The 14,149-nt window shown below is 45.0% G+C and overlaps 1 pseudogene across 1 annotated transcript; it reads right to left on the bottom strand.

Annotated features, from left to right (window-relative positions):
- Positions 1 to 871: 871 nt before the first annotated feature.
- Positions 872 to 1,320, bottom strand: LOC111553686 (annotated as a pseudogene). The gene has a single exon (XR_002735035.2). The product of XR_002735035.2 is annotated as a 60S ribosomal protein L34 pseudogene (transcript).
- Positions 1,321 to 14,149: the final 12,829 nt, after the last annotated feature.

Here is a 14,149-nt window from a genome sequence, read left to right as displayed (position 1 = left end):
AGTGACTTATCCAGCATCTGGACTTATGGTGTCTTGACCCTCCTCCCCGCTTCACGTTAGTAACTCTTGGACAAGTCCTCTTGTAGAACCTAAAATTAAAAACCCTGGAGTCTTCCTTTCTCCAACATTGACCTGAAATTACAAACCCTGAAGCTCCTTTCTCTGATGTTGACCTTTCATCTTTTCTGTATCCTTATTTCTACTAAACCTGCCTTATGATAACATCTCAGCCTCTAGGTTCCAACCTTTCCTTATTCTCTCAGCAAGCGCCTCAGTCACCTCTGGCTTCATTTGTTTCCCTGTCCGACCTGGACCTTAGGGTCAACCATTTCTCTGCTCTCATAAACTTCCTCCTTTCTTCTCACCCTTGATTTTCTTTTCCAGAGCCAATCTTCAACCTCATGTAAACTTAGTTGCAAATTTCCTGTACATGTGTACCCAAGCTGTCTAAATAGTGCTAGCAAAACAGTAACCAAAAAACAGAACCATGTTGCTTGACTTCATTACAAAATTGTGTGATCAACCTTTAGCGGGATCCTAAAGATTGCTTGATTATTTTTTCATCCCTGGTCTCTCTCTTATTCTCTCTTGCTGTTTGGAATTATATTGATTTGCATCCCGATTCTTGTAACATGATTCTTTCGATCTCATTCTTCTTTGTGCCCTTACTCTCACTCAGTGATCTAGCCTTCCACCTCTGTGAGAAGATTGTGGCATAAACTTTCCCACGGCTCATTGAAATGTCACCACACCTTCATGCATTCTTTACGAGCACCTCTGTGTCTCAAAGGAAGAAATAACCCTCTTGCCCAAGACTGTCCTATGTACCCAAGCCCTCGTTATCCTACCTGTCCTCAGTAATCACCCCTTCTTTTTTTTTTTTTTCAGCAAGTCTTTTCATTTTTATTACTCAAGAAAGTTTCATTTTTTTATTTAGCTTTCTGACTCTGTGCTTGTGCCTTCAACACTTTCACAATGATTTTCTGCTCCTCGATAAGGAAAGCACGCTTGATCCTGTCACGAACACATTTAGCACACATGGAACCACCATAGGCCCTGCTGACATGTTTCTTTGTTTTGGACAATCTCATAAGAACTTTAGGTCTTACAGCACGAACCCCTCGAAGTCGGCCTGGGCACACACCACATGCAGATTTTGGTGCTTTCCCAACCTTCTTGGTATAAAGGTAAACAATTCTATTACCAGGGGTTCGGGACAGCCTAGTTTTGTTAGAGGCTGTATTGTAGGAAAGCCTACATCGGTATGTCAAACGCTGGACCATTCTGAGTGCCTGATGACAACGTCCCCGGAAGAGGAAGAAAAAAGCCTCTGTGCGTTCCAATCACCCCTTCTTTATCGTACCTTAAATTCATCCCCATTCCTCCACCTCTGCCATAATTGAACCCAATCACCCTCATCTTTCTTTTCTTTTGTTTTTGTTTTTGTTTTTTCCTTTTGAGACAGTCTCACTCTGTCTCCCAGGCTGGAGTGCAGTGGTGCCATCTCAGCTCACAGCAACCTCTGCCTCCTGGATTAAAGCGATTCTCCTGCCTCAGCCTCCGGAGTAGCTGGGATTACAGGCACCCACCACTATGCCTGGCTAATTTTTGTATTTTTTGTAGAGACGGGTTTTGCCATATTGGCCAGGCTGGTCTCGAACTCCTGAGCTCTCAAGCAGTCTGCCTGCCTCAGCCTCTCAGTGTGCTGGGATTATAGGTGTGAACCACTGTCCCTGGCCCATCTTCATTCTTTAGCACAAATAAAACTCTGTCTTTCTCCATTCAATTTGCTTTTCCAGAGCACATTGCTTGGACTTTTATTTAGCATCTATTTTCATCCCGACTTTATTATAATAAGCTGGTTTCGTTATCTGGATCCCCTATTATATTTTAACTTCTTTTTAAATTTTTTTTTTTCCAGAGAGAGTCTTGCTCTGTTGCCCAGGCTGGAGTGCAGTGGTGTGATGTTGGCTCACTGCAACCTCTGCCTCTTGGGTTCTAGCAATTCTCCTGCCTCAGCCTCCTGAGTATCTGAGATTATAGACCCATGCCACCAAGCCCAGCTAATTTTTGTATTTTTAGTAGAGATGGGGTTTCACCATGTTGTCCAGGCTGGTCTCGAACTTCTGACCTCGGGTGATCCACCCACCTCGGCCTTCCACAGTGCTGGGATTACAGGCATGAACCACCATGCCCGGTCATATTTTAACTTCTTGAGTACAAAGATTTTATCAAATTTGTATATTTACTGTCTCCCTATCTCAGACTAGATCACGGGAATAGCATTTATTATTTTCCATGAAGTGCTGGTGCTCTGAGTGTGGCCTTGATATAAAACAATCCAAGGTCACCATGCTGCACTGGAAGCTGCTGAGGTTTGTCTTGAGACCTAACTGTTGTGTGACAGCAAGTCTCACGGGGAGAGAAGCAGTAAAGCTTACTGCTCGGAGGACATTATTGCAAGAAACGGCATGAAGTACCAGTTTTATCCTGGAATCATCATGGAACAGGAATGCTAACAAGAGACTTGATAACAGTTTTCAAATATTTAAAATTACTGAGTTTCTATACTGGCTACTGTTTTTTTTTTTTTTTGAGATGAAGTTTTGCCCTGATTACCTAGGCTGGAGTGCAGTGGTGCGATCTTGGCTCACTGCAGCCTCTACCTCCAGGGTTCAAGTGATTCTCCTGCCTCAGCCTCCCGAGTAGCTGGGACTACAGGCACCCGCCACCATGCCCAGCTAAGTTTTTGTATTTTTAGTAGAGACAGGTTTCACCGTGTTAGCCAGGATGGTCTCAATCTCCTGACCTTGTGATCTGCCCACCTCGGCCTCCCAAAGTGCTATGATTACAGGCGTGAGCCACCGTGCCTGGCCTAATTTTGTATTTTTAGTAGAGATGGGGTTTCTCCATGTTGGTCAGGCTGGTCTCCAACTCTCGTCCTCAAGTGATCTGCCCACCTCAACCTCCCAGAGTGTTGGAATTACGGACATGAGCTACATTGCCCAGCCTACTTTTTATCCTCAAACAGAGGAAAGAATGGGTCATATCACAGTGGGATTCACTGCAAGCATATGCTTCACAAGGGGCGATGTATGTATGTATATATGCATGTATGTATGTGTGTATGTATGTGTGTGTGTGTGTGTGTGTGTTTGACAGAGTCTTGCTCTGTTGCCCACACTGGAGTGTAGTGGTGCTATCATAGCTCACTGCAACCCCAAACTCATGGACTCAAGTGATCCTTCCATGCTGACCTCTCAAAATTCTGGGGCCAGATAACAAGGATTGTTCATTTAGACAGAGGAATCTCAGTAGTGAGAATAATTCACATTAGCACATTTGGAAAGGATGGGCTTTTAAATGCTTCAGGGAGGCAGCTGTGTTGAGCTGGAGGGATGTAAGAAAATGCAATAGGTTATGTATTCTATTCAGTGAAGAAATGAAAATATCCGGCCGGGCATGGTGGCTCGCGCCTATAATCCCAGCACTTTGGGAGGCCAAGGCAGGCGGATCATCAGAGGTCAGGAGTATGAGACCAGCCTGGCCAAAATGGTGAAACCCCATCTCTACTGAAGAAAAAAAAAAGCCGGTCATGGTGGCAGACACCTGTAATCCCAGCTACTCGGGAGGCTGAGGCAGGAGAATCAGTTGAACCCGGAGGCAGAAGTTACAGTGAGCCGAGATCGTGCCATCACACTCCAGCCTGGGGGACAAGAGCGAGACTTCATCTCCAAAAAAAAAAAAAAAAAAAAAAAAAAAAAGTAAATATGCTGCATAAGCAAGTCTTTTTATTATGAGGATCAAATTACATGAAGTAGGCTGAGTACAGTGGCTGACACCTGTAATTTCAGAACTTTGGGAGACTGAGGCAGGGAGAATTCATTGAGGCAAGGAGTTCAAGACCATTCTGGACAACATAGCGAGATTCTGTCTCTACAAAAAATATAAAAATTAGGTGCAGTGGCACATGCGTGCATTCCTAGCTGCTCAGAAAGCTGAGGCAGTGGGATCACTTGAGCCCCAGCAATAAAGGCTGCATTGAGCTATGATTGTGCCATTGTCCTCCAGCCTGGGTAACAGGGGAAGACCTTGACTCAGAAGAAAAACAAATTACATGAAGCAATTGATTAATAAATGAATCCTATGATTCAACAAGATTTTGAGTTCCTATTATAGAGAGGGCTCTGCTGTAGGCACTAGGGACACAGCAGAATCAAAACAGAGTCCCTGACCATAAGGCCTGGGTGCAGAGGGGGCGTTTGTTGAGAGACCTCAGTGAAATGAGGAATCAAGCAAAAGGGTATGTGGGGCAAGAGGATCCAAAGGAAGGAAACTGCATGTGCAAAGGTCCTGAGGCAGGAGATGTTAGTTTCTGAGTAGCAAGGAGACTAATGGGCGAGGAAGAGGAAGAGGATCACTGGAGATGTAGTCGGAGATGTGCGGGGGCAGCCAGGCCTGCAGGCCAGCCTGAGCATGTCGTATGTGTGAAAGCACTTTGTAAGTCCCAGTTGCTGCTAAAGGGATTTAAATAGAATTAACTTAAGTTGTTCAGTCATTAATTAAAATAGAACTGATTTATTCTGTTTATCTTATATATCCACTAAATGACTTTCTCACAACCCTGGTACCCATATGACCCCTGTACCCATCTGAAGACAACAGTATAAGCAGGTCATGAGACATATCCCTGTGAGTTTCAGCAGGGCATGATAAGCTCTAATTGTCATACAGAAGTTCTGTTTATTATGAACAGTAAGTGAACATTTTCTCCCTGGGTTACTGTTTATCATTTGAATCTACTTGAGTTGTCTTTTGCCATATTGAAACATCTAATTTTTATACTGTCAAATCTCAGGGTTTATTTTGTGTTTACAGCATCTGTGTGTCTTGTCTTGCTTTATTTTTATTCTTAGTTTCTTTAAGCTTATAGCACCCAGTACTCCCAGGCAGTATCCCACTGAAGTACTAACCAGGCTTGATTCTGCTTAGTTTCTGAGATGAGACAGATTGAATGCGTTCAGGGGTGGTGTGGCTGTAGGATCTTGTCTTGCTTTGAAAGATCACCTCTACCCTTAAGCAATGTAAACATTCTCCATTTTCCCTAACATTTTCATAACAAAACAATAGTAGATTCTAAATTTATTTTGACCATGGCATGAGGTGGGGACCTAACTTTATTTCTTCAAGAAAAACTATTTATTTGGTAAATAAATAGCTATTTATTAGACGAGTCTCTTGCTGGATATATCAATATGTATTATTTAAAAAGAAAAAAATGATAAAGTTTTGGTTAAAGGTCAGGCTAACCACACACTAATAAATTAATCACTCCAAAAATACTTTTGAGAGCCTTCTCTTATTTTTAAGTTTTGTTTATTTTGAGACAGAGTCTCACTCTGTTGCTCAGGCTGGAGTGCTCGGCTCAACTGCAGCTTCTGCCTCCTGGGTTCAAGCGATTCTCCTGCCTCAGCCTCCTGAGTACTTGGGACTACAGGCATGCGCCACTGCACCCAGCTAATTTTTTGTATCTGTAGTAGAGATGGGGTTTCACTATGTTGGCCAGGCTGGTCATGAACTCCTGACCTCGAGTGATCCGCCTGCACCCCTCCTCGGCCTCCCAGAGTGTTGGGATTATAGGCATGAGCCACTGCGCCCGACTGAGAGCCTTCTAGATGTAAGCCTCTGTGAATGATACAGTAGTTTTCCTTTATCCACCAGGGGCTACGTTTCAGACCTCCCCGCCCTCCGCCCACTGCCCAGTGGATGCCTGAAACTGCAGTTAGTTCTGAGCCGTATATTAAAAAATATGTGGTATGTTATTCTTTGACCTGTCGTCAAGTTTAATTTACAAATTAGGTACAGCAAGGTATCAACAACAATAACTAATAATAGAAGAACTATAACAGTATGCTATAATAAAAACTGTGTGAGTGGGCGCTCGCTCTCATGTGCTCTCTCTTACAACATCTTATTGTACTGATTCATCTATTTTCGGACCTCAATTGACCAAGTGTAAGTGAAATCATAGCGAGACCATGGATGAGCTGTGCCTGCCTGTGCTAAGGAACTTAGCCTGTCATTGGAAATGGGGTATGCATTTAAATGGCTTGTCCTTGCCTCTTTTGCTGGACCCTCAACTATTGGGTCCAGGGATTCCTTTCTTGGCTTTTGGACTTTAGAAACTCTGTGGACCGTTAATCATGGCTTGTATTCCCCATCTCTGCAGATAAAACCCCAAACCATGCCTTCCCCAGGCCGACCTGCGTGTTCCACGAGCACTTCAAACTCGAGGGAGCACATCACCTACCCTTCTCTCCTCACTGCCTCCCTCCTGCCTGTTACTCCTCTTGTAGTTCCTTATGTCTTAGCCCATTTGGAATGTCAAAATACCATAGACTGACTAGCTTATACAAGAAATTTCTTTTTTCCTTTTTATTCTAAAGAGCCAGTCAAATTTAGCAGTGGGGGGTTGTATAGCAATTTCAGTGACACTAATATTAATATGTTCTGATAACCCATTACCAGTGGACCAGGCAAGAAATATATTTCTCATAGCTCAGGAGCCTGGGAAGTCCAAGATCAAGGTGCCAGCAGATTCAGTATCTGGTGAGAGCCCAGTCTCTGGCTCCTAGATGGCACCTTCTTACTGTGTCCTCACTTGGGGGAGCGGATGAGCTAACTCTCTGAGGCCTTTGATAAGGTTATTGGACCTAATCATGATGGTTGCCCTTAGGACCTAATCACCCTCCAAAGGTCCAACCTCCTAATACTATCTCCTTGACGTTGGGGTTCCAACATGTGATCTTTAGATTTATATACATTATATGTGCCTTATTTCTCTACCACACATCCAAGTAGTTAATACTGGACTTAGTCTATCCAACGTGATTAAATTCAGTCCCTACCAGAACTGTGAGTTATAGATAGTCCCACATTGAAATAAAAAGGGGGAGGTAAAAATTTCTTGGATTTTTTTTTTCTCACCTATTCACATGCACCCCATGTGTCAATCTCTCACCAAGTGCTTAACACACAGTACTTGGACATGTGAACACTGAAGTTAGAAAACCAGAATTCAAATACCAGGTCTGTACAATTTAATACTTCTAAGCCTCCGTTTTCTCATCTGTAAAATGGGAATAAAAATAATAACTTCAAAAGATTGCTATGGAGCTAAATGAGAAAAGCATTTAGTAACAATGTTTAGTCCATAACAAGCATGCAGGAAGATTTAGTTTACACACAGATTTTTTTTTTATTTATTAGCAGGATAGTAGTCTATAGCCTGCTAATAGCCCCTCAGATTCTGAAAACACTTGGTCAGCAATCAGAAATGATTTGTGAATGATCAAATGAATGGTGGTTTCTCTGGGATCACTAATTCTTCCCCAGCATCAGAAGTTTCTTTGAAGAGAAGAGTTGGCCAGGTACAGGGGCTCATGCCTGTAATCCCAGCACTTTGGGAGGCTGAGGCAGGAGGATCACTTGAGCCCAGGAGTTTGAGACCAGCCTGGGCAACACTGCAAGACCTCATCTCTACAAATTAAAAAAAGAAAAAAAAAATGAAGAGTTGAGTTAGACTTCAAAACAGTATCTGATTAATAAGGATCAACATTTATAGAACTGTTACTTTTGTCCAGGGACTGATTATGTTACATATATATATTATTTTATTTTTGAGACAGAGCCTTGCTCCATTGCATTGGCTGGAGTACAGTGACATGATCTCAGCTCACTGCAACCTCCGCCTCCTGGGTTCAAGCGATTCTCTTGCCTCAGCCTCCTGACCAGTGGGGATTACAGGTGCATGCTACTGCACCTGCCTAATTTTTGAATTTTTAGTAGAGACAGAGTTTCGCCACACTGGCCAGGCTGGTCTTGAACTCCTGACTTCAACTGATCCACCTATGTTGGCCTCTCAAACTACTGGGATTACAGGCATAAGCCACTGTGCCTGGTCATATCTTGATTTCTTTTATTATAACTCAGAAGTAAGAACTAATTCTTTTTTATTTTTAGACTTTGTTTTCAAATTATTAAAATTTTTTGTAGAGATGGGATCTCACTATGTTGCCCAGGCTTGTCTTGAACTCCTGACTTCAAGCTATCCTCCTGCCTCTACCTCTGGAAGTGTTAAGATCATAGGCATGAGATACCAGGCCCAGCAGGGAAATCTTCTTTGTTTTGTTTTGTTTTGTTTTGAGATGGAGTCTTGCTCTGCTGCCCAGGCTGGAGTGCAGTGGAACCATCTCGGCTCATCACAACCTTCGTCTCCAGGGTTCAAGTGATTCTCTTGCCTCAGCTTCCTGAGTAGCTGGGATTACAGGTGTGCACCACCATGTCCAGCTAAATTTTGTATTTTTAGTAGAGATGGAGTTTCACCATGTTGGCCAGGCTGGTCTCAAACTCCTGACCTCGTGATTTGCCTGCCTTGGCCTCCCAAAGTCCTGGGATTGCAGGCGTGAGCCACTGTGGCCGACCTTGCTCTGTCATGCAGGCTGAAATGCCGTGGCAGCATTACAGCTCACTGCAGCCTCAACCTCCTGGACTCAAGTGATCCTCCTCAAGTGCTTCAAGTACTCAAGTACCACCACACCCGGCTAATTATCTTTAGTAGAGATGAGATCTCACGATGTTGTCCAGGTTATTCCCAAACTTCTGAGCTTAAGCAGTCCTCCTGCGTTGGCCTCCGAGATGCTGGGAGTACAGGCATGAGCTGCTGTGCCTGGCAGAATTCATTCTTGGTAAGGAAATTGAGGCACAGAGAAGTTAAGTTACTCATTGAATTAAGTTATACTGCTAAGAAGTGGCAAAGTTGAGATTTGAGCCCAGGGCCTATGGTCCCCTGTGCCTGTGACACCACATTGCATTGAATGAGCCTGCAGTGTCCCCACTGTGGCCAGGGCTCTGAATCTCCAGAAGGTGCTGCATCAGAAATGATTTGGCTGGGCACAGTGGCTCACACCTGTAATCCCAACACTTTGGGAGGCTGAGGTGGATGGATCATGAGGTCAGGAGTTCTAGACCAGCCTGACCAACATGGTGAAACCCAGTCTCTGCTACAAATATAAAAATTAGCTGGGCATGGTGGCATGTGCCTGTAATCCCGGCTACTCCGAAAGGCTGAGGCAGGAGAATCACTTGAACCTGGGAGGCAGAGATCGCACCACTGCACTCCAGCCTGGGCAACAAAGAGAGACTCCATCTTAAAAAAAAAAAAAAAAATTCAGATGTCATTTTGGACTGGGGAAACTTCATTGGAAAGGCTTAAACTGGACTTGAAGGAAGTACACAGTGTGGGGAGTCAGTGAGGGAAGGAGGGACAGCTGAGTTCGCCCCAGGCCTGGTGCTGGGATCATCTGCTGGACTGACGTGGAATGGAATAAGCAACATTTTGTTTTGGGTGGGGGAGGTGAGGGGCATGGCAATGAGGAAGAATTCCTACAGCATTGTGGGAGGGTGGGATCTAAGTGGTTGTATTTGTAATTTCTTATCTGACTGGGAGATGCCCTGATTAGCCATCAACCACAGCACATTAAGCCTGTCAACATATTTGCTCAAGGCTGCAAAGTGCAACACCTTAGTTTGTCCAAAATTCTCACCCAGGCCAAACCCATGGTCTATAAGGAAATATAAACAATTATTGGCTCTTCTGAGAAAACTGGAAATAGAATAAATAGAGAAATTATAATCCTTGAGTAGTCAAACTCAAGTTCTGCTGGTTGTGTCTTCTGCATTAGTGCAGTAAAATTCAAGACCAACTATCAAAAGGAATAAAGGAATTATACTGTCCAGAGGATGAGGTCCTCATTCCTCTTAACTCCAACTCCTGGTCCCTGCCTGACTATGCAAACAAGCATGTAGTAAGGAAATACTGTCCAAGAGTGGATCTGTGAATGAGTCCTGTGGGCCATAGGATATGTCTGGACTGGAATCCTCATGTTTCCATTCAAATGATGTTTACAAGGGACTCTTCATGGCACAAGTAATTGCCTAGCATGTATTCCAAAGTAAAAAGAACAGGCTACATAATAATATACATAGCATGACTTATTTTTTTATTATTATACTTTAAGTTCTAGGGTATATGTACAGAATGTGCAGTTTTGTTACATAGGTATACACATGCCATGGTGGTTTGCTGCACCCATCAACCTATCACCTACATTAGGTATTTCTCCTAATGTTATCCCTCCCCTAGCCCCCCAACAGGCCCCAGTGTGTGATGTTCCCCTCCCTGTGTCCATGTGTTCTTATTGTTCAACTCCCACTTATGAGTGAGAACATGTGGTGTTTGGTTTTCTGTTCTTGTGATAGTTTGCTGAGAATGATGGTTTCTGGCTTCATGTCTCTGCAAAGGACATGAACGTATCCTTTTTTATGGCTGCGTGGTATTCCATGGTGTATATGTACCACATTTTCTTTATCCAGTCCATCATGAATGGACATTTGGGTTGGTTCCAAGTTTTTGCTATTGTGAATAGTGCTGCAGTGAACATAGTGTACATGTGTCTTTATAATAGAAAAATTTGTAATCCTTTGGGTATGACTTTTTATTTTTATTTTTTTGAGATGGAGTCTCGCTCTGTCACCCAGGTTGGAGTACAGTGGTGCGATCTCGGCTTACTGTGAGCTCCGCCTCCCAGGTTCACGCCATTCTCCTGCCTCAGCCTCCTGAGTAGCTGGGACTACAGTTGCCCGCCACCACGCACGACTAATTTTTTTGTGTATTTTTAGTAGAGACGGGATTTCACCGTGTTAGCCAGGATGGTCTTGATCTCCTGACCTCGCCATCCGCCCATCTCAGCCTCCCAAAGTGCTGGGATTACAGGTGTGAGCCACTGCGCCCGGCTGGGTATGACTTCTTGTGCATTAAAGATGGAAACCTGGCCGGGCGCGGTGGCTCAAGCCTGTAATCCCAGCACTTTGGGAGGCCGAGATGGGCGGATCACGAGGTCAGGAGATCGAGACCATCCTGGCTAACACGGTGAAACCCCGTCTCTACTAAAAAATACAAAAAACTAGCCGGGCGAGGCGGCGGGCACCTGTAGTCCCAGCTACTCGGGAGGCTGAGGCAGGAGAATGGTGGGAACCCGGGAGGCGGAGCTTGCAGTGAGCTGAGATCTGGCCACTACACTCTAGCCTGGGCGACAGAGCGAGATTCCGTCTCAAAAAAAACAAAACAAAACAAACAAACACAAAGAATTACCAAAAGATGGAAGCCTGCCTGTAGTCCCAGCACTTTGGGAGGCCAGCAGTGGGACTACAAGCAGGACCCAGTGGGAGAATTGCTTGAGCCCAGGAGTTTGAGACCAGCATGGGCAACATAGGCCCCCATCTCTATGATTTTAAAAACAAGACTGGACGAGGACCAAGTATGATTTTGAGTTATGAAAAAATGGGTGAAAATTTTCTATTCCTTTGTCCTTAATTCCAAGTTTTTACAATAAGATCATCCGTGAACCTTTCAAGCTCTTTCTTCTGTGAACTTCTAGCAGCATTGGCCACTCCTTTTTCTTGAAATGCGTTCTCTAGGTTTCCATGACATCACATTCCCTTGACTTTTTATTTTTATTTATTTTTTTTGAGTCAGGGTCTTGCTGTATCGCCCAGGCTGGAGTGCAGTGGCACAATCTCAGCTCACTGCAATCTCTACTTCCTAGGCTCAAGTGATCCTCCAACCTCAGCCTCCAGAGCAGTTGGGACTACAGACATGAGCCACCAGGCCTGGCTAATTTTTTGTATTTATTTTTTTGTTGTAGAGATGGAGTTTTGCCACATTACCTAGGCTGGTCTTGAACTCTTGAGCTCAAAGTGACCCACCCACCTTGGCCTCCCACAGTGCTAGAATGACAGGCATGAGCCACCACGCCTGGCTTACCTTTTCTTGACTTCTAAGAAAATCATCTCAAAAGTGTCTTTTAAAGTTCTCCCTAGAGTCCTCTTAATCTGCCCTTCTTCAAATGTGGGTTTGCCTCAGGGTTCTAGCTAATGCTATTCTCTGTCTCTTTCCCATGCCCTCCATGAGCATTCTTACCCAATCGCTCTTATTTCTATAACTCCTGTCAAGGTCTGTCTCCTGGGCTCTAAAACTGTATGTTCAACCCCTTAGTGAGCATCCCTACTTGGATTTTTTTTTTTTTTTTTTTTGGAGATGGAATCTCGCTCTGTCGCCCAGGCTGGCGTGCAGTGGCACGATCTCCGCTCACTGCGAGCTCCGCTGCCTCCCGGATTCATGCCATTCTTCTGCCTCAGCCTCCCTAGAAGCTGGGACTACAGGCACCCACCACCATGCCTGGCTAATTTTTTTGTATTTTTAGTAGAGACCGGGGTTTCACCGTGTTGGCCAGGATGGTCTCGATCTTCTGACCTCATGATCCGCCTGCCTTGGCCTCGGCCTCGGAAAGTGCTGGAATTACAGGCGTGAGCCACCACGCCCGGCCTCTACTTGGATTTTCTACTGTCCTCTCAAACTCAGCAAGTTCAAAACTCTGCTCGTCATTTTGTCCACGCAGACACTAACCATCTTCTGTGCACCTTTGCTCAGTGAAAGGCATTGTCATCCATCCAGTTCCCCAAGCTAGATATTTAGGAGTCATTCTTTGTTCTTCTTGCCATCATACCCAATCAAGCACAAAGTCCTATGGGTTCTGCCTCCTAACTATCTTCAGAATCTGTTGTCCATTTTTTCTACCTTCAGGAAAGGATATATAATGGTTAAGAGCGCAGTGAGTGAATGTGACTCTGTCCTCACTGCTGTGTGACCTCAGGCAAATTGTTGAACTTCTCTCTGCCTCACACATAGAATGTCATAATGCCTTTCTCATGGGCTTCTTTTTTTCGAGACAGAGGTTTGCTCTGTCGCCCACGCTGGAGTGCAGTGGTGTGATCGCGGCCCACTGCAACCTCTGCCTGCTAGGTTCAAGCAGGTCTCCTGCCTCAGCATCCCGGGTAGCTGGGGTTATAGGCGACTGCCACCACGCCTGGCTAATTTTGTAGTTTTAGTAGAGATGTGGTTTCATCGTGTTGGCCAGGCTGGTCTCGAACTCCTGACCTCAGGTGATCCACCCGCTTTGGCCTCCCAAAGTGCTAGGATTACAGGTGTGAACTACCATGCCCGGCTCCTCACAAGCCTGTGTGAGGGTGAATGATCAATACATGCAGAGTGCTTAGAACTGTGCCTGCCTATGCAAGTGTAAGTGTTAGGCAAATGCTGATCGTGTTACTCTCACAGGTGGTTTTATTTTAGTGTGAGCTAGCTCACTACACGACCACTTGGTCTCCTTGCTTCTAGGCTTCTAGTCTTACCCCAGTCTATACCCAACCCAGCAAATGGGTGGATCGTTCTAAAGCTTGTATTCTGTCCTCTCCTGCTAACTGCAGTCTGGGAAAAAATGTCCAAACTCTTTGTTTTTTGTTTTCCTTATAGAACTTCTCATTGGGTCATGCTATTTCTCTGTGACTAACTGGACATTCCTTGGACACCCACTCTGTTATATGAGGCATTTTGGGGTTCCCTTCCAGCCAGATACAGGGCAGTGCAGCACACATCTTGGTCTTGTACTGCTGCAGGAGACCCATTCTGTAACTAGCCTGGTGATCCAATCTGGAGCAGGAGTTCAGACAGTTTGGGGTTGTCTCTTCCTTCTGCCAGTTTCTTGAGCCCAAATTTGGCTTGGTCTAGTGGTCGACCTAGTCCAGCTCTTCCCAAATATCGGGGCAGATATGCTCACATGCGGTAGATTCCCTTCTCCATTCCTGAGTTAGAGATTGTGTATGTAGATCCATTGATAGAAGCCAGGCAGGGGAAAACTAAGGGCACCAACTGTGCGTATCAAACCCACGAGCTATAACGGGGCCCATGCCACCCTCTGTCTAGATACCCCAGAACCATGGCTTGAGGTTGGTGTTCAGTCCCTGACTTAGGCACTGGGAAGGGCCAAGGTTGAGCGCTGGAAGCAGCATGGGCGCAATGTCCCTGAGTCTCTGCTCGTCCTGAGGGAAGCACTCCCAGGTCCCACTGGGCACTTTTATCATACTCATTGCAGAAAATAGCACCAGAGCACAGAACTGCTGACACCCAGGAGCATGAAGTACATCTGCTGGCCTGGTGCATTCCACCTGAGGGTTGGCCAGCACCCACTGA

The sequence above is a fragment of the Piliocolobus tephrosceles genome, chromosome 6 (assembly GCF_002776525.5).
Source record: "Piliocolobus tephrosceles isolate RC106 chromosome 6, ASM277652v3, whole genome shotgun sequence".
NCBI classification, from domain to species: Eukaryota; Metazoa; Chordata; class Mammalia; order Primates; family Cercopithecidae; genus Piliocolobus; species Piliocolobus tephrosceles.
The sequence above is the reverse complement of the archived record's forward strand: the minus strand, read 5'-3'. Positions and strand labels throughout refer to the sequence as shown.